A 19,142-nucleotide genomic window follows, 5' to 3' on the forward strand; every position below is an offset into this window, starting at 1 on the left:
CGCACAAACACAAACATCGTCAGAGATAACACGTCCCATTGGACGACAGTACGTACAATTGCTCCCATCACATTTGGTTGTATAGCCTTTAACTAAACACGTCGCCATAGCCTTGCGTCACATAGAGCACAATGTGTGCGTTGCATGTGGATATTCGTTTGTTTTCTTTCAGTGAAGTAAAACCGAAGCACTCACACAAAACACACCATAAGTCAGGCAAGCTTACAAAAAAACACACACACACAAAGGAAATAACCTACAAGGAGCCTCCGCTGGAGCGGTCGTACATTCCCTGTAGGTAGAGTATCTACTTCTACAAGAGATAATGGTGGTGGCGGTTGCTGTCTTCTGGTTGACAAGTATATACAGTAAACCATTTATGCTTGAGCATTTATTAAAAAGACCGACAACCATGCGTAATGTGTCCAGTATATAGTGCCAGTGGAAACATCGCTACTCACAATGATAGGAGTAAGCATAATTTTATCCCTTAAATTAGGAATCAAATTTTAAGTCGGCACTGAAGCATTCTGTGGAAAAACGTGTCATCAGACCTTGAAAACCATGTCCATTTCTAAATCTACGCATCTACGAAAACACTGATGCATTTAATTTGTCGGCTTTTGCCACGAGCCATCCGCTTGTGGAATTCCCTCCCTGACAGCGCTGTCATGCAAACGGACAGAGATAAATTTAGGAAACTCCTGAACTTGCAGTTCCTTTCCTAAAAATGTGTCATTCTGTATGCCACGCTCTCTATTTGTATGTAACGTCACGCTGACTATTATTTCCTATTCATGCTTGAAAGTAAACTTTTCTTACGCAATGTTTGATTATATGCGTGAACAATGTGCTTGGTAAAATTTATCTGTTATTTAGTACACTACCTTGAACTGTTATTTCTGTTTATCTACGTATTGTTTATATTGTTTTTTTTCTTTCATACTTTGAAATATACATTTTTACACGATGTTCGATATATGCGCGAGCAATATGCGTGATAACATTTGGCTGATCTTTTGTACGCTAACGCGTCTTCTTCATTTGTAAACCTATTTTGCGTCGATGATTTCTGCTCATTTTTGTGGTCCTCGAGTTTCGGAATTCACGTGCAAAACTGTCGTGCAGTGATGCCCCCCCTTACTCAATGCTCCTCATGGGGCCTGTAAGGTATTTTGAAATAAATAAATAAATAAATAAATAAATAAATAAATAAATAAATAAATAAATAAATAAATAAATAAATAAATAAATAAATAAATAAATAAATGTAAAGGCTTAGTTGGTCCCAAATTCTATATCTATAAATTCGCAAAAATGTTTATTTCCTGTTATTGCAAATGCTCTCTATCTGCGTTTTTGAAATCTGCAAATGGTTTAATAGAAAAGTGGCGCCACCTACGCGCAAGGAAGCGGATTCATTATTTGACGGAGCGCCGCCGTTTTGCAAGCTTTTCGGAAGTAGAAAACTAGCCATTGTACTGCACCGACTGTACCACAATGACGTGCAGGCCGCCAGCCGACAACGAGTTTACGGGTGACCACACTAGCGCTGTAACATGCAGAGTAGGTCGACTTGGTCCATTCATCCATCGGTTCGGTCGGACACATACGTACGACAGTTGCCTCTGAGATGCCTCTCAGGAACAAACAGATCTCGAGGGCTATTACATCAAAGCCGCCATGATTTACCGGCAGGAAATGCTGCAAAGCATAAGAGCGCCCGTGACATCTCTACAGTAATAAAAAGTTGTTGCTGCTGTTTTTAGGCCGCAATCTCAGCTTTTGGTAAAGCAGCTATTCCACCGCCTAATCTGCATGTGTTTCAAATTGCTCAGTTTCCGTCGCCATCGATATCAGTTATCACTGTTGCTGGTGTCCGTACACAGTCAGCAGAAGAAGCTTCGCAGATTGAAAAATTACGTTTTATAGATTTCCTGACATTCCCTCAATGAACTGTTGTCGATATAGATTATTGAGATAACCGGCTTTCCATCGCACCAAGAAAAGCGGAATGCTTGAAAATTGGCCGTCGGCCCCTTTAAATGCGAGTGTATGCCGTGTTTATGTTGTGTGCGATTGAATTCCGCGCCTTAATTTTATCTTCACCTATATTGTTCTGTGTCTACATGCTTTCTACCCGGCCTTGCTGACTTATGTCGCTTGGAGCCGGAGCGTATTAAAATTGTCTCCACCCGCCTTCACATGCTAACCGGGAAACAAAATAAGAAAGAAAGTAATAAAAAACTGCGCTATGAATCCAGTGAATATCAGGTATCTCGAGGAGACAAAATTCAAAATGCCAGCGGTTGAGAAACATTCGCACTTCGCAACTCCGGCGTGGTTTTGCGTGTCATGCAGACTCAGAGATTAGTGGGATCTGTGCTAGCATCTCGAAGGTCACAGGAACAAGAAAATAACGACATTTGCGCATCGCAAAATAGCTATGCTAGAAATTCTGGTGGTTTCTTGGGAAGCGAGTCGTCCTGTCATAGTATAAATCAGTTCGACGTCTTGGAAATTTGCGGTCCGATGACTTCTTGTTTTTCGTTTTCACTTGAACGATAGCTAGTGCTCGTTTTGCGCCAAACACCTACATTTCAGTTTCAGTTTTTGTTGTCTTAGAAGGTCGTGTGTGCAGCGCGGTAAGAATCAAACGTGTGTAACTAGCAGTGAAAAAAAAAAAGTAACAGATAGAACGACCGTTGATGAGCAAAGTAAAGTTTGTGGGCTACAGGCCTTCACGTGCGCACAAATGCTGCTCGCATCGCCGTATTCATGCTGTATTTGGGTCTCCTTTCATGTTAGAACAAAAAAAAAAAAATCGCTGCGGTACCTTTAAAGTCACCGAGGAGTGCGTTCCGCGGTGCTTTTGTTAATACATGGAATGAAACGGCGCCGCTTCCATAGACGCTCCCCCCCCCCCCCCCCCCCCGCATGCAGTACGTGATGAAATGACTTCCTTCTTGAATGAGGAATATTGCTTGCCAACAAGAAGGGCAAAGGGCGGTAAGGAACGGCATTTTTGTTCGCTTCCCGGCGCGACGTTATATGACGCGCCTGCCTGGTGACCAGGCGGCTTCATTAAGGGCTTCCTTTCGGGCCGGGCTTACAACTGCCTACCCTTCCCAACCTTTTTTTTCCCCTATTCCTTGCCTCGTGTCTCCTGTCCTCCTCGAAGCCACAAGGCCTGTCCATTCTGCCGTCTGCCTTGCTCTTTGGCGCCCCGACTCATTTTACTTTCTCCCGCTCGGTGACGCTGAGGCGCTGCTGCAATATAGCTGTCGTTGGCAACGGCTCTTTTCCTCCGTGCATCTGCGGGATGAGGACGCCATTTATTTAGATGGCGGCGTCTCTTCAAGGACGACCATCATCCGAAGTGAAGCAGGCGGTTGGATGATGGCGCCCGCTTCGTGATGCTTCGTCGTTTTTCATTTCCATCGCCTTTGGCGTTTTACGCTCGCCTTCCCTACGCGTCCGTCTGCTTTCGCAGCAGACGACGCCCACGCCAGTGTCGTCTGGTGCACTGCTGAGATCGACTCCCACGTCACTGGTGACAGTGTTTCAACAAGAAAGAGAAGCGCGTTCATGGGCATAGCTTCAAACATTTGACAAAGCCAATTTATCTATCAAACAGCTCCGACTAAAACAATCATGCTTAGCGAGCTTATTGGAGCCGCAAACCTACTACTAAACGTGTTTTTCGCAAGCGTAGCAGTGAGTTAGATGAAACTGACTGGCTCGAAGTAGTGTCGTCTGCTCGTTGAGCAGACGGCGAACCGAAAGCTTTCACGCTCTGGTGTTAATAACCGTCCATCTAAGTTTCGACATGACGGGGCCTTCCTAAATATAGCTGTTGACAGCATCGCGACAGGAAATAGGGCTGCGTCAAAGCAAAGGGCACTTTCACCCGACGTGGATGTTTAAGAAACAAAATTTATCTGTTAAACACCTCGGGTCAGCAAAGCACCGCTTATTAATGTTAGCGGCGTCTAAAACCCTAATGCATTGCGCGGAGATCTAGCAAAAGGTCAGATAAGATGTACGTTTTCGAACCAAGGGCGTGAATTGAGAGTGTCGAAGTGCAAGTATGAGAATAATTTTTTTTTTTTTGCTTCTAAGCGATGAAATCATTCGCTTGTATAATTGCTAACACGTGTGCTTTTGCTTGTATAATCACTAAAAAGGTTAACAGTGGGATAACAAGAGACACCGTAAGAAAAATAGGCTTCAAAATTTTCCTTGGCAGCTGCCTGTACGATAGCAGACGTCTAATACCGGCCCCTTCAGAAGCAGACGGTCGATGTCACCGACCGCCGTCTGCCGCCGACACCGGCGCGACTCGCTGACGCCGAGATTAAATTTCTTGCTCAATCCAAGCCAATCCGCGGGAACCAGATACTCGCGCGCTTCGTGGCATCCGCTTACAAGGTCACCGTGACAATCTTATTAGGACTGGTACCGATTAATTTAACAACGCTGACGACAGAAGCTGCGCGTGCCTTTTGTAGGCACGCTTTGCCGCATTTTGCGCCAAACATTGAGAAAAATTACATGAGCCAACTTTGTCTTGGAACAAGCACGCACAACAAACATCCATTTTACCCTGTATACAGTAGGCAAAAGTTAGCCTAATGGCGCTAATTTTGTTACCGTGATTTTTTTGTAGTGTACGTGCGGCCGTTCGTGGCGATAATTTGGAAAGCAGAATATGCGCATATAATCGCAATCACCTTCTTTTTCATATAATTGTTCACATTCCTAATGTCAATGGCCATATAAAATATGTAACGTGTTTTACATATCAACGAAGCCTCGCAATCCTGCATTTGGCTAGCTTCATTAGGGAACTGCAAGGAAGCCCTCGTTGCTTAAACTTAATATTAATGCGGAATTGGGCGAACTTTGCTGTGATGTTATATTATTGCAAGAATATAAATAGGAACACTTCAGCTAGGTATTCAGAATTCAGGCCGTGAATTTTTAATGTTATGAAGAAGCCTTAGGGAGTCAGTGTGTTGAAATGTGCCCATGGTATGCACTGTAAGTGAGTCATTAAAGGAACTGTTTCGCTACAATTATTCGCACGCTACGTTTGAGGGGCATTGTTGGCCCCGACGTGTCAGCCTCTGGATGGCCAGGCACCCATTTTAGAGGTATTTTGATTCTGATCTTTTATATCATTTAATTCATTTAGATCATTTGTATAATATATGTTGTGTTATTTTCTCGCATGCCGCAGACAGTATTTGGCGCATCTTGAAGCTATGTCCGGCGTTTCAAAAGCTCATAATAAAACAAAACGCAACATTCGTAAAATTTCTGCCCCATCAAAATTTGTGTCCAGACGATGCCTATCACGCTCTTCAACCATCTCACTCGCAGAAGTGTGTGGGAAGGTAAGAACGCACTTGCTACGTAACACTGACTCGTCTGCTTTTGCGAAATTATCGTCTGCTGAAAGGTACGCATTCGATTCGCCTGCACTTTTCGAACTAACTCAGGAGCTGCTGCAGTTCTCTGTTCATACCAAATGTTCAGCATGGCGGCATCTGCACGTGTCCGTGCGTTTCACACAGTGCAGGCATCGCACAGGACGAGTTCACAGCATTTCCTGCATTCGTCAGAGAAGTATAGAGCAGGGCCTGTGCAGCTTGTGCAGTGCCGATTCTGCTCGGTGGCACGGATCAAGCGGGAACTGGTTCACGAAGTGCAGAACGAATCGAATGGGCCCTACACCAATGCCTCGCCTGTTTCTACCGATGCGCTATCTGCTTCTGCAGTTCGCACGTCCTTCTTCTTTTTTATTTGTACTTTTGTTTCAAAGCACGTAAACTACATTCGTCCGGTATTTTTGTATCAGCTAAAGTACCGCCCTGCTTGTTTACGCGAGGTTCCGTTCGGGCCCGCTTTCTATAGCCTACATAATCCTTTGCTCCTACGGAACTCCCCTTCCTGTATTTTGTTGCTTCTGTAGCCTTAGTTCTTGTTGAAAAGGCGACAGTGTTTCGTACTCGCACATGCGGCAGCAGAGGCTTCTATTGACATAGAGGGCGTGATTGCAATTCGCTCACTACATAGGATTGAATCGAGAGCAACTTCCGGTGCAGGCAACAACTCATCGCACTGCACAAGATCCCCCATCCCCCCGTTTCTTCCTTCTCAGCCTTCCCTATTTTCACAAGGGACTAGGCGTTGCATTAAAGTTTCAAAATTTGAGCCCAACCGCGCGCCTTTTGATCCTTAAGTAAACCATTTTCTCGACGCCTCCTCCGTCGGATATAAACAAGCTTCTGTGTACGAGTGTGTGTGTTTTCTTATTGCTTGTCAACTTTCTCACGAAGTAAAACTAAGGCATAGCGCCGCAGACAGGGTCAATCGTGTATCCGCAGGCGTCCTTGCCAAAAAGGACGGCGCGCTTCGTAGTCGCCAGCTAAGCCTTCCATTGCGAAGAAGACGAAGAACGTGGCATTTTTTGTTTGCGTTTTTATTCGTTACTTTATCTCCATGCTGGGAGTTACCCTGAGCCTCCGCGATTCTTGTGACAGCTTTTACACGTAAAATGAGAAGTAACTAAGCACATCGTGTTTCGTATTTGTTTCATTTCGCACCGGAAGGCATTCCTTATTCTTGTAGCACCCCGAAGAACCAATCATCTCTGAAAGGTCTTTGTCTAATACCGCCGTACTACTGAGGTGCTTATGTTGGCAAGAAAAAAGTGACTAAAGTGCCTTTGTCTGGGGCTTACGGCGTAAGTGTGGGTAAGCGATCCGAAATTTTATATTCGGTTGTACGTCACAAAATAAATTACAAATAAAAAGCGTGGGACTATAGAAATATTTACGAAAAATAAACAAAATAGCGTTTTTGCACTGATGCACTTTCGGGTAAGTGTCGCAGGGGATTCTGTTTATTAGGTAGGAGTAAAAAATATAGTTCCTTAGGCTTTGTTTTGCTTTGCTTACTTATTGTGAATTTTTGCAGACAAACTAAACAACTGTCCGCTTACGGAAATTAAATCTTTAGACTTTGTTCTAAGACAGCTTCGAGTTCAATTACTGAAGCGCACTCGATCGTATTGTGTCTCCGTGAGTTAATGCCACGCGGTGGCGATGAAAAATAGAAAGAGCAAGTATTAGCTTGTAATTTAACACGCGTGTGAGCGAACCTATAAAACACACAACGCTATCTTTAAATTTATCACAAACTGTGACTATGTTCATACTCAAGAATTATGGGCATTGCCCCATCTGCCATCTGCCGAACTTTATAACAATGTACCGACGTTACTCAATGGGCAGCATATTAAAAAAATTATTTCAAATGTTTGGCGATAATCAACAACTTTCACACCGTAAAATCGAGAGGGAACTCCCTTCTTCATTCATTCATTCATTCATCTTTATTCAGACAATCAGTACATAGTTTCTTAGGAAACTGGCGTAAAGGCTCAAAAAGCATTTATGCCAGTCTATAAATAACGTATTTACGAACGCGAAGAAAAGGAACCGTGGGGCCTGATTTTTATTAATCATATCATAAGAAGTCAACAAACAAAGACACGAAGGATAACATAGCAGAAACCATGTGTACTTACAATTTAAATAAAAAAATTATAGATTAATGAAAGTGGTTTTGAAAAACAACTTGCCGCAGGTGGGGAACGATCTCACGTCTTCACATTACGCCTGTGATGCTCTTACCTACTGAGCTACGAGCGGCGTCGTTTTCCCGTCTACTTTCTGGGGTATTTGCGTTTTTTACTACAAGAACTAACCCTGGGAGTGTTAACCAGCGCCACCACTGATAAACTTCGGCGGCGGATGTGGCGAACTGCCGCAGGTGCCGCGATTCAGAAAGTGGATGGGAAAACGGCGCCGCGGTTTAGCTCAATTGGTAAGAGCATCACGTAATGCGAAGACGTGGGATCGTTCACAAACTGCGGCAAGTTGCTTTTTCATCCACTTTAATTCTTTCGTTATTTCAGTTGGTAAGTACACATGATTTCCCCTATGTTGCCCTTGGGGTCATTGTTTGTTCGCTTGTTATGAAACGTATTTATGGCACTTAGTCATAACTTCACTTCTGCGTTATAGCCACAAAACACTGCTATACTACACAGCAGCAGTAAATCTGCGAGTAAGTGCCGTAAATGCCTATTATATAGGAAGGGAGTAGTCTCTAGACGTTCGTAATTGAACGTTGTTCAAATTAGGTAGATTTTTTGAAATATGATATCTTTTATTATAAGATTTGCGCTGACAGGGTCAATAAGTGCATTGTACTCAAGTTCGGCAGATGGAAGAACGGACATTATCCAGAATTCCTGGACATAAGATCTTGTGAGCGGCTATCTTTCTTGGACGGCAACGTAGGCTGCCTCAAATTTGGACTTCCACAGTGTATTCGTGAAGCTGTCTCTTCAGCCGGGTTTGTCAGAATTTGAACGAGACTTAAAACGGCTGAAGTTGGCTTCGCTTCCGAATAAACACGCGAGTCATCAATCCTGATGTTCATCATCAGTTTATTTTATGTCCACTGCAGGACAAACGCCTCCCTCCAGCGATCTTTAATACACTTGCGTTGCGCCACCTGATTCTATCTTACGCCTGTAAATTTCTTATTTTAATTACATCGCACAATTCTCTATCGTCATGGACAGCGCTTTCCCTCCTTTCGCGCCCATACTCCAAGAGACCACCAACCGTTCACCCTACGCGTCACGTGACCTGCTCAGCCCCATTTCATCCTCTGAATGTCAACTTGAACATCAGCTAACCCCGTTTGCTCTCTGATCCACACCGTTCTCTTCCTAGCTCTTAACGTTACGCCTAACATTTTTGTTTCATCCATTGTGGCACGGTTCTTAGTTTCTTCACAAGCTTTTCAACTTTCTGTCTATACGCGAGTAGCGGCAGAATGCATCAATTGCAGACATGTATTTTCAAGGATAGCAGCAACCTGCCAGCCAGGACTCGGTAATGCCTACCGCGTGCACTCCAACTCACTTTTATCCTTGTGAAAGTTTCCTACTCATGATCCGGGTCCCCTGTAACTAAGTTGCACAGCGAGTATTGGAACACAACTCCTGCACGGAATAAGTGCCGGGAATCCATGCTGTACGCCTCCATAGTAACGAAAGCCACCTTGACAGCTGCCGATATCAATGAGCCGGTGCAATAAGGAACGGACACCCCGGTTGACTATGACGTCCTGTTCCTCTCGTTGGCCCTGCAACTTAGTCCCTGCCTGAAATAACTCCAGCGTAGCCTGCAATGTCGGTAACAGCTCAACGTGTCAGATCCAACCACGTTCACTCGATATGAGAAGGATTTCGAGCTCAAGTGTCCCAGGAAACTTACTAGAGCGACCTCTGGCGGAAGTTTCCATACGGCAGCTGAACGCATGGCAGTTCAGCCAACACGAAAATAATGGGCATTACACAAATGTGCTTAGACGTCAAAAGGCTTTGTGGCTTTGCAGAATTGATAGTTTCCAACGAGGTGTAGGGAGTATACGTATAAACGCACGCAGGGATTCTGCAAGAGGGCCGAAACTTATTGATTTCACGCTTTGAGAAAAATGTGATTGCTCAAAAATTGGGCCTATAACGGTAGATAAAACGAAGTGAGCAATGAAAGCCGCCACAACGTCTGAAGTCACAGACATGAAGATCTCACAAAACCATGCACTGCGCATCATTCTAGCGGCACTGGAACGATCGCAGCGCCACAGTTCCCCTCAAGGGGCCTAGTTAAAAAAACCTTTGTTCTCTGCGTGGCCTCCGAGAGTGGACGGTGCGCGTGCCAATCTCGGAAGCCATGCACTGTGCAAGGACCAGTTCTGCGCACAGTCTTTCGTACAAAATTACTAGAGGGAAGTGGGACGTCTTCGGTAGCTGCAAGCCTGGTTGTTTAGTCAGCACGGGAACGATGGGCAGTACTTGAATTTGGCTAAACTTCGTGCTTTTGGCTTCAAACGGCTTTGTGACTTGGCAAATTGTTCATGTTTAACCGAAGGTTGCGCTATAACACGCAACAATTGGCAATAATTTCGCCATTGCGCATTGGCTAATTGCCTTGCCGTGTTTAACAAACCACGAGTGCTTAAACATTTCAAAAGATAAAGCGCAATACATATCGTGACAAGAGTAATTGAAGCTCCAGCACGAGAAGTAACCCATGTACTAACCATTAGAGCACTGCACGGGCTCGGGCTTACCCGAAAGCCCGGGCCCGGCCTGGCCCGTGGGCCGGGCCGGGCCAGGTAGAGGAGTTTTTTCACGGGCTCGGGCCGGGCTCGGGCACGGCGTGTGCTTTTTGACCCGGGCCCGGGCCGGGCTCGGGCTTTCTGCGAGTTATTCTCGGGCTTCTCAACTCTGGAAAACATGTGTTTTTCGGTCTCGGGCCGGGTCCGGGCCGGTTTCGAGTCGGGCTCGGGCCGGGCTAGGGCTTAAGGTAAAGGGGTGGCGGGCCGGGCCGGGCGGGTAACGTAGATTATTTGCGGGCCCGGGCCGGGCCCGGGTCTCGCCATAAAAGTTTTGATCGGGCTCGGGCGGGTCGCCCAATGTAAAAACGGGCCCGGGCCGGGCCCGGGCCGCGAAAATCGGCCCGTGCAGTGCTCTACTAACCATAATTCCAGTACTACCCGAGCGATGGCAGCACCACAGTTCCATGTTGCAATTTTTGAAATAAAATCCATCGTGCTTCGCGGCCAGTGACAAGAGCCATCTTGAAAGAGTGTCGATATCCACGCGGCTGTGCGAAATATGGGCCCCCAGGTTGACTCTGACTTTCGGCGAGCAACTCTGTTGCTTCCCGAAATAACTCCAGCGTATAGCTTACCGCACCGATAACAGCACTGCTTGTCAGATCCAACCAAGTTCATCGGATGCGAGACGGGTTCCGAGGACGAGGACGTGGCCATAAGGTGACAGCCAGCAAGTGCTTTCCTAATCGGTGATCATTTCTGGCATAGGGATAACCGAATGGAGGTGTAGGATCTTCGCGTAACCGAATTACGTGCCAGGGGTGATGCAAGAGCTATACTCGCGGCCAACTTCCTGTGGAAATGAAGTATTGAAAAAAAAGGAAGAAATAAATAAAGATAAAGAACTTTGGAGGGAGCGTTGCGTGAGCCTTCGCAAGGCAACCTTGCCTTACACGCTTCTATCTGTTCTTTCAGTCGCCAAATCTGCGCATGGAGCGCTGAATATATAGGAGCAGCGAGTCATGACGGTGCTTGGTTCTATTACCGCTCGCCTACGCAGTTCAGGCCGCTTTTTCGCCACACTCTACGATGTGGGACTCCACTCTCTACGGACTTTCTAAGAACGCCACTCTCTACGATGTGGGACTAGGAAATGAAGGACTCGGAGGGGGTATCAGCTGCCAATTTTAAAGGTTATTAATAAAATAATTGAAAGAAGGATTCATGAGAAATAGGCCCGGACATTGTGATAAGCGAGTGGTTATTTGTAGCCGCCGAACACGCTGAGGGAGTGGGTCCATTGGGAGGGGGGGGGGGGGGGCAGTACAGCGGGTGGCAGGGGCTGATGGCAATGTAGGGCGTCACTAAAAACTGCCACGAGCCAATTGAACAATGCATTGGGAGGTCTGCCAGCCATGTAGATAGGTAGAAGCAATAAGAATTGAGCGAGCCGGTATGAATTCATGATGGCGAAACAGGGCAAGAAAAAAAAAAAAAAGACGGGGATGAAAAGGTCAGGACAAGGTGCTGAACAGGACGCAGTGCCTTGTCCACCTGGGACAGGGAACAACGCCTTGACCTTTTCTTTTTTGCCACGTGTAAGTATTTCCCTTGCACTGTTTCGCCATCATGAATTCATGTAGATATGAAGGAAGAAAACAATATTAGGAGGGAATGTAGATTCAGGCACCTAGCACCACTAAGGTGCCTGACACCGTCCTTCTCTTCCTCCCTCCGAAGCATATGTACGCGATGGCTCTTGAGAACTATAGGCCCTGAAAGGTTGTGGGACTTCTGAAGGCATTGTTTGGTTCGGGTTAGTTCGCAGTGACGCCTTAGTCATATTGGATCCCGCCACCGGCTCTCTTTCATACTCTGCGCGTGCTTAGAAGTTAGAAGTTACCTCTTGCCTACCGCATGGTGACGCCATTCTCACCATGAAGCCTTCCTTTCATATTCTTCATGACTAGCCTTCAAGAAATTTCCACGGCGTTTTCTCCTACTATTTTTCCCTTTCACTATGCACGTACGGCCATTTCCCAAGAGTCGACGGCAAATGGCTCCCACGAAGAAGGAGGGAAGGCACCACAGGAGGTTGCCTTGCCAAGAGTAGCTGCCTGACGTCATGCTGCCTCCTTGTTGTGATTTTAGACCGCAGCTCTTAGGCCCCCGTTCTTCCGGCGAGCATCGGCGTCCTATCTCGTAACCGAGCGGACGAGCACAGCGAAAGATGAGAGCGAATGCTGAGCGCAGCGGGGGATGAAAAAAGCGGCGAGAGCGAAGATACGCGAGGCGGAAAGCTGGGAGGTGGATGCAGCGGAACCATGAGGCGGAAAGTGGAGGACAAGGTTCTGGCGAAAGCACCAGAAGAAAAGCATAGTGCGGCGACCAGATGGCGCCAGAGTAGCGCGCCTCGTCTGGGAGGTCTGTCGTCGGCGGCTGCTGTGAATCGCACCCACGCGTCACCAACGCGCTGCCTGTCGCGATCTCCAGATTAGTGAGGCAGTGGCGCCAAATTTCGTTCCGTTTGCAGCGCACCGCAGGAGACAGATTGTCCACGCCGGCCAATACATCACGATATCAATACACGTACACAGCTGCGCTCAAATTTTGCATTCGGGAGTATCGTCGTCATCATCATCAGCTTATATTTATGTCCACTGTAGGACGAATGCCTCTTCCTGCGATCTCCAATTACCCCTGTCTTGCGCTAGCTGATTCCAACTTGCACCTGCAAATTTCCTAACTTCATCACCCTACCTGGTTTTCCGCCGTCCTCGAGTGCGCTTCCCTTCTCTTGGTATCCATTCTGTAACCCTAATGGTCCACCGGTTATCCATCCTACGCATTACATGGCCTGCCCAGCGCCATTTTTTCCTCTTAATGTCTACTAGAATATCGGCTATCCCCGTTTGCTCTCTGATCCACACCGCTCTCTTCCTGTCTCTCAACGTTAGGCCTAACATGTTTCGTTCCATCGCTCTCTGTGCGGTCCTTAACTTGTTCTCGAGCTTCTTTGTTAACCTCTAAGTTTCTGCCCCATATGTTAGCACAGGTAGAATGCAATGATTGTACATTTTTCTTTTCAACGACAGTGGTAAGCTCCCAGTCTGGTCTGGATTTGCTAATGCGTGCCGTATGCACTCCAACCCAATTTTATTCTTCTCTATATTTTCTTCTCATGATCAGGGTCCCCTGTGAGCTTTCCTCCAGGGGAAGCACCTGGAGGAAAGGCAAAAAATTCACCGACGATTACGATACTCTCATGACTCACGGGAGTACCGTAATCGTCGTTGAATTTTTTGCCTTTCCTCCAGGTGTTTTACCCAGACGGTCCCGCTCGATTTCTGCACACCGCATTTAAGGTGTTTAGTTTTCGGCCTCGGTACCAGGAATCATTGTCGTCGTTGGAACAGCAATACTTGGTCTTGTGCGGTGGGATGATTAGCCGAGCGTTGGAACTGCTCGATTGCGCGGACGATACCAGGCGATGGGTATAGCGTAGCACCACTGGATGACAGCGGCTATGTCTGGTAATCGTCGTAGACGGCAAAGCTTGTAGGCAGCTAAGCGGACAGTGGCCGTCGAAGGTTTCGTTCCTGTTCTGATGAAGCCGGCTATAGAGAGAGCTTCGCGAACACAGCATCAATGTAAAAAACAATGCTTCACTGTCCACACAAGAAGGCGGATAAGCAGAATGCTTAGAAACTCCATTGGAAGATTGCCTGCGCACAGAAAAAGATACGGAAAAAAGAGGAAAAGAAAGAAAAAAGAAAAGATAAACGCAGTTTCGCTTTCTGTGTGCTTAATGATCTCCTCCTTAGGCCTAACGTAAGCTACGTTGTGTTTTTAGAACGAGGCACATCGAGTAAAAATACTAAAAGCAATATACCTGGAATATATCTCAGCTCTAGGCGGTATTAGATACGTATAATTGCAGACAGCTCAACAGCATCAGTTAAGGAGAAAATTGGTAGCGTAAGCGAACGTAACGAATTTTGTTTCTCTGGCACCATGCAAATACATGTTATCTTTACAAATGCAGCTGTATATATTTTATGGCAAATATTGTTTACGTTATTATAGATGAATGTTATAAACCACATAAGGTCATCACTGCGGCATTCTTTAGCTTCCTTGTACCTACTTTTCCCACGATATTTTTTTCTTTTCTTCATCGTGACTACAAAAATTGCTTATCAAGCTTCCGTTGTAGAGTTCCGCGCCTAAATGCTCACCTTGATAGATCTGGTTTATCCATAACCAACTTCTGCTCTTTCTGTAAGGATGCCGGGTATTATGGACCATTTCGTTCTTTCTTGCCGCCGCTAATTCTCCTCCCGGTGCAGAATGTTACTCATATTTCCAACAAGTAAGGTGGCGTTAGCGCTTACTACATTAGGCATTTTGTCCTTTTGTGCATGTTAATTAGGCACAAGCCACGATTCAATGATTAGAGCTATACACAAGTTTACTGAAGCGTCAGGAAAGCTTCACAGCTAGGGTTCCTACCGCGGGGGACTTCACTTTATTTTTTTTTCTGAGTTCATGTATAGGCGCTCTCAAAATTTCTGTTAGCATTTAGTTGCCTATTGCTTCATGTTGAATGTTCGCCTTTACCCCCTTTTGGTTTATGTGGTCTATGTGCTTTTCAAACAGAACAATGTGGCCAATCCCCCGTGTGGTAACAAGCCATGTGTGGGGGCAACAACAACAACAATTACAACAATAATGTTAATGTGCTCACATGCATAACCGAATGAATGACACCTGTAGAAGCTCGTGAGCGCGCTAATGTCTAGGCAGGAAGGGATTTTAGGACATGCGCCCGCCTTGACCTATAGAGCTTGGACTATAAGACTAGCTTCATTTTGCAGCTTTTAAAAGACTATATTAGTCGCCGGAGAAAGGCAGCGCCGTATACGAGTACAATCAACGGTCTGTTTAGGACATTTAAAAAACAATATCATAGTTGGTTTCAGTAAATGCCAACTACAAACATTGCCTGCATCGTTTGCCGAAGCTTGTGTAGAGAGATCACGTGGTCACAAATTTAAACGCATTCACTTTCGCATTAGAAAAATTCTACATCTTAAAAGTAATGCTTGTGTTAAAATGTAAACCATACGCAGGTAACCCTTATCGGAATCACAGAGAAAACATGGACTCACAGCGGCTTTATAATCAAACCTTTCTAGAAGGTGAAGTCGTTTGACGCGTCCCGGATACATGTCCAAGCCCTAACGCGTCTAGGCGTTATACATCTTTGCAATCGTTATACATTTTGTAAGGGGTTATATTCTTTATATGTAATAAATCCTTGTTGGTTGCGTGACCTCATTCCTTCGGCTTTCTTACGTTATGAAAAAAAAAAAAAACTGGTTGCCTATTTCCAGTACGAAGTTTCATGTTATTTCTCAGTTGCATAGACTTTTTAGAAAAGCTAGAACTTCATTCGATTAAACACACTTTGTAAATTAGTAACTCATTTAATGAACATCTTCATTCCGCCTCTAGGTATCTCAAAGATAATCGTGACATCAAACTATGATTTTGTTGGCTGTCTATACACGAAGCCGGATTGTGAATTTTTTTAAATGTTGTCAAAACATATGAAAGAACTCTAAATTGTGTCTCATTATGAAGCACCACTTAGGCGAAGGCCAGTGTCACAGTCACAATGGTTTAATAACTGTATGCGAGCACATGACCAGCTTGAATAGAAACAGCACCGTGGAGTGACCCACTTATCATGGTTTTGTGCCTATGCGCGCAATTTGCGAGAAATGAACACAGATCGACCGGTCGACCACGTCAACGTCTTTTACGTGGTCTCGTTGTCGTCGGTGGATCGTGTGTTAGAATGGTGGATCGCAGCGTTAGAAGATGCTATATGTCCTGTGCACGTGACTCAATTAATTGCTTTTGGAAGCCCCGATACAGTCACTCTTGACTTGTAATGAATTAACTTTTTGCACACGCCCATAAACATCTTTATTAGGCAAATAAAGATTTGACTTCTAAATAACCGCATACGTCACGCAGACCGGTCTCGTTATGTAGTTGATTTGACCAAACCAATGTCCCCAGCGTGGAGTAGAACGCTGGAGACTCCACTCCGGCCGACCTCTCCACTTTTCTGCCAATAAAGATTATCGCTCTTGACGACATCGTGCAAGTGTCACAAACTTTGCGGCCTATATTGAGAACCCTATATTGAAGAACGGGACTTACGTGTCAGCGCTATTTATAATCCCCGTGTCTGTCGTGCCGCACACAGCTTGGTTGGCATACGCCGTCATCCTTATTTCAGAAGCAACATCATCCTTCAGGTATCGCGAAAACATCGTCGTACGTACAACCTACCGTTGCTTCTACGCACCGCGCCCATTCGTAACACGCGTCGCCACCCCGCGCGTCACTCTCGGAACGGCGTCGAAGACAGCGTCGTGTCCTTGAACTTGAAAAAGCATCGCGCTTCGCCAGAGACGCGCTCAATATGTCGGCGCTCGCGAAGCCGGAGCCCATAGGAGCTTCGAAAGAAACGACGCCTAAACACATCACAGGCGCATTCGACGGCGTTTCGCGTACACGTCGAACGTTGCGGTGTAGTCCAACTCGGCGTATCCTAACCGCCCATTCCCTTGAATGTACGAACCCTCTCGAGTCGCTACCAGTTGGCAAACGGTACGAGTAAGGCAGTAGCAAAGAAAAACGGCTCATCGACTCACCGGAGGAGTGTGCTCAGGCGTTCCTCCTGAATGACAACCCGTTGGCGCGAAAGTGGCTTCGGCGAGAGGCACCCGTCAAGGCGGTTGCACCTGTCCGCCGTGGTGATGGTGGCGAACGACCATTGTCTCGGCTTCGTAAGGCAAGCGCGCACGGCGACAAGACAAAAGGGTTAAGGTCGTTTTCTGCGTGATCCCCCGACGTTCACAACTCCGCTTGGACCCGCTGTCCTCACAGTGTGTGTCTCTTTTTTTGTTTTCCTCCGGGACGTGTCTCTGCGGCAGCCCCCTCTCTAACGGCGGCAGCAGACCACCCGCTCGGCGTAGACTCGACGGCGAGGTGGTGCCGCGCTTTCTACAGCTGTTAGGCCGACCGCCGCGACGTCGTTCTCGGCACCCGCAGCGCTGACGTTGTCGTCGTGTTGGTCGTCGTCGTCGTCAGACCCGTCGTCCGAGCAGGCATCCGTTGTTTACCACCGTCGACGACGACAAGCGACGTCGACTAAGTGTTCGCGCCGAGCGTTGCGTGTCACAAGCCGCGTAGTAGCTGTGCGGGAGAGAAGGCGCGGAAAGGAGAGGAAAGCAAGGAGGAGGGTGCTGTCCTCCCTCCTTCGGGTGCGCTGGCGGCCGGAACAAGTCGCTGTCGGCCGCGGCGCGAGCGAAGTGTCGGCGGGCGTTCGAGCACCGGGTTTGACTTTCCTGCGCGCCCCACAGATGGCGCGGTCGCACGAACACTGCGCAGGCAAAACGCGCGCGCGTTCCGCGCTAGTGGTGAATGAAGGGCGAGGAGGTGCGTTCTCTCTGCCTTCCGCTGCTCACGCCGTATCTCCTTTCGCCCGCCTCTTTTTCCTCGCCCCTTTTCCTCGTTTTCCCCTATTTTACGGGAAGGAAGGCGTAGAAGGGCAGGTCGGTGACGTCACGAGCGCCGTTGCCGGGGCAACCGAGTAGTGCGCAGCGTAGTGGCGATGGCGCTGAGCAGCGGCGGTGGCGCCGTGGATGCCGCCTAGGGCTCGGCTCCTGCGGCCGAAGCCCGTCGCTGTGTAGCAGTGTCGCTGTTGGCTGCCTCTGGCCCTGGCTCGCTCGCGCACGTTGTGTATCGACCGGCCAAGGCAGCGAAGTACAGCAAACGAGAGCCGGGGAAACATAATAAGAAGTGCTGCGGCAGCAGCGCGTAAGACCCACGAGAACGTGCCCTCGGTCTCTCTCTCTGTGACCTCTCCCTTTCCCTATTTGCCGATGGTAGAGTGGAGAGGGGGAGCTCCTCGGCCCGGCTTCTCGGTGCCAGGGACGACGGTAGCCGCGAACGGCCAGCTCTTCCCCTTTTCAATTTTTCCCTCTCATTCCCAATTTCCCTGCTCATCCTAGTTTGCACTATCCTCTCCCAATTCCACTTTCCCGCATTCCACAGCGCGCTTGTGTTCAGTTTTGTGCTTTTTTATCTTTTGAGCCCTGCCGATCTTTGCACTCTCCCCCAAGCGTAACGACACCGGGCCCGCTCTCTCTCTCTCCCTAACTCTTCTACCACGGGTGTCCCTGCATCCCCACCCTATCCCTTTTTCGTATATTCCTCACTCGCCAATCGTTCCCTTTCGCTTCCGAGGAGAAGGTCGCCATTGACGTGACGTGAGTCGGGGAATGGAGAGCCACGCTGGGCGGAGAGGGTGCCTTCCCTCTTTCTCTATGTTTGCTACCCCTTTTTTTTTTCTTGGCCAAGTTTTCGCCGAGATGTGTGTGCTTGCGCACGCGCGCGTCCTGGGTTCCTTCCCTTACGCTCATTTTTCTTCTTTTTCCTTCGTTCCACCCGACTTTCGTTTTTCTTCTGCTTCTACAGCTGCCGCTGGCTCAAGGGCAAGCCCGCCTCCCCCATTTCCCGACCGACGCTATTTCCTACACTCTGGCTACGCGTCGGTGCCCGGCTAAAAGTCTTTCCTTCTATTCTTATCGATACTCGACTCCGCCGGTTCCATCTTTGCGCGCTCCTCAGTAACGCCTGTTGTGAGACGCTTCTGTTTTGGCACCTGCGTTGCGGTTTGATCCGGTTACGTTTACTTTTTTTTTACTTCCTGTTCGCTTTGTCCGGTTCCTTGCTTACGATTCCCTTTTCCCCCTGCCTCCGGCGCAAAGTGAATGTTTTTTTTTTATTTCACTGCGCCAGCCACGCATCCCGTTCGCGCAGCCCACCTCTGCGTGCACCTTACAGTTCTC

At 47.4% G+C, this 19,142-nt stretch overlaps 1 protein-coding gene across 1 annotated transcript in view; it reads right to left on the minus strand.

Annotated features, from left to right (window-relative positions):
• The window catches only part of LOC119433432 (GTP-binding protein Di-Ras2), a 175,122-nt gene extending 157,264 nt beyond the window's left edge, over nt 1–17,858 (minus strand). The window contains exon 1 of the mRNA XM_037700639.2: nt 16,941–17,858. The gene's annotated coding sequence lies outside the window, so the exon portion shown is untranslated. The remainder of the gene's footprint in view (nt 1–16,940) is intronic.
• Between the last annotated feature and the right edge of the window lie 1,284 nt (nt 17,859–19,142).

This window comes from Dermacentor silvarum, chromosome 11 (genome assembly GCF_013339745.2).
Source record: "Dermacentor silvarum isolate Dsil-2018 chromosome 11, BIME_Dsil_1.4, whole genome shotgun sequence".
NCBI lineage: Eukaryota > Metazoa > Arthropoda > Arachnida > Ixodida > Ixodidae > Dermacentor > Dermacentor silvarum.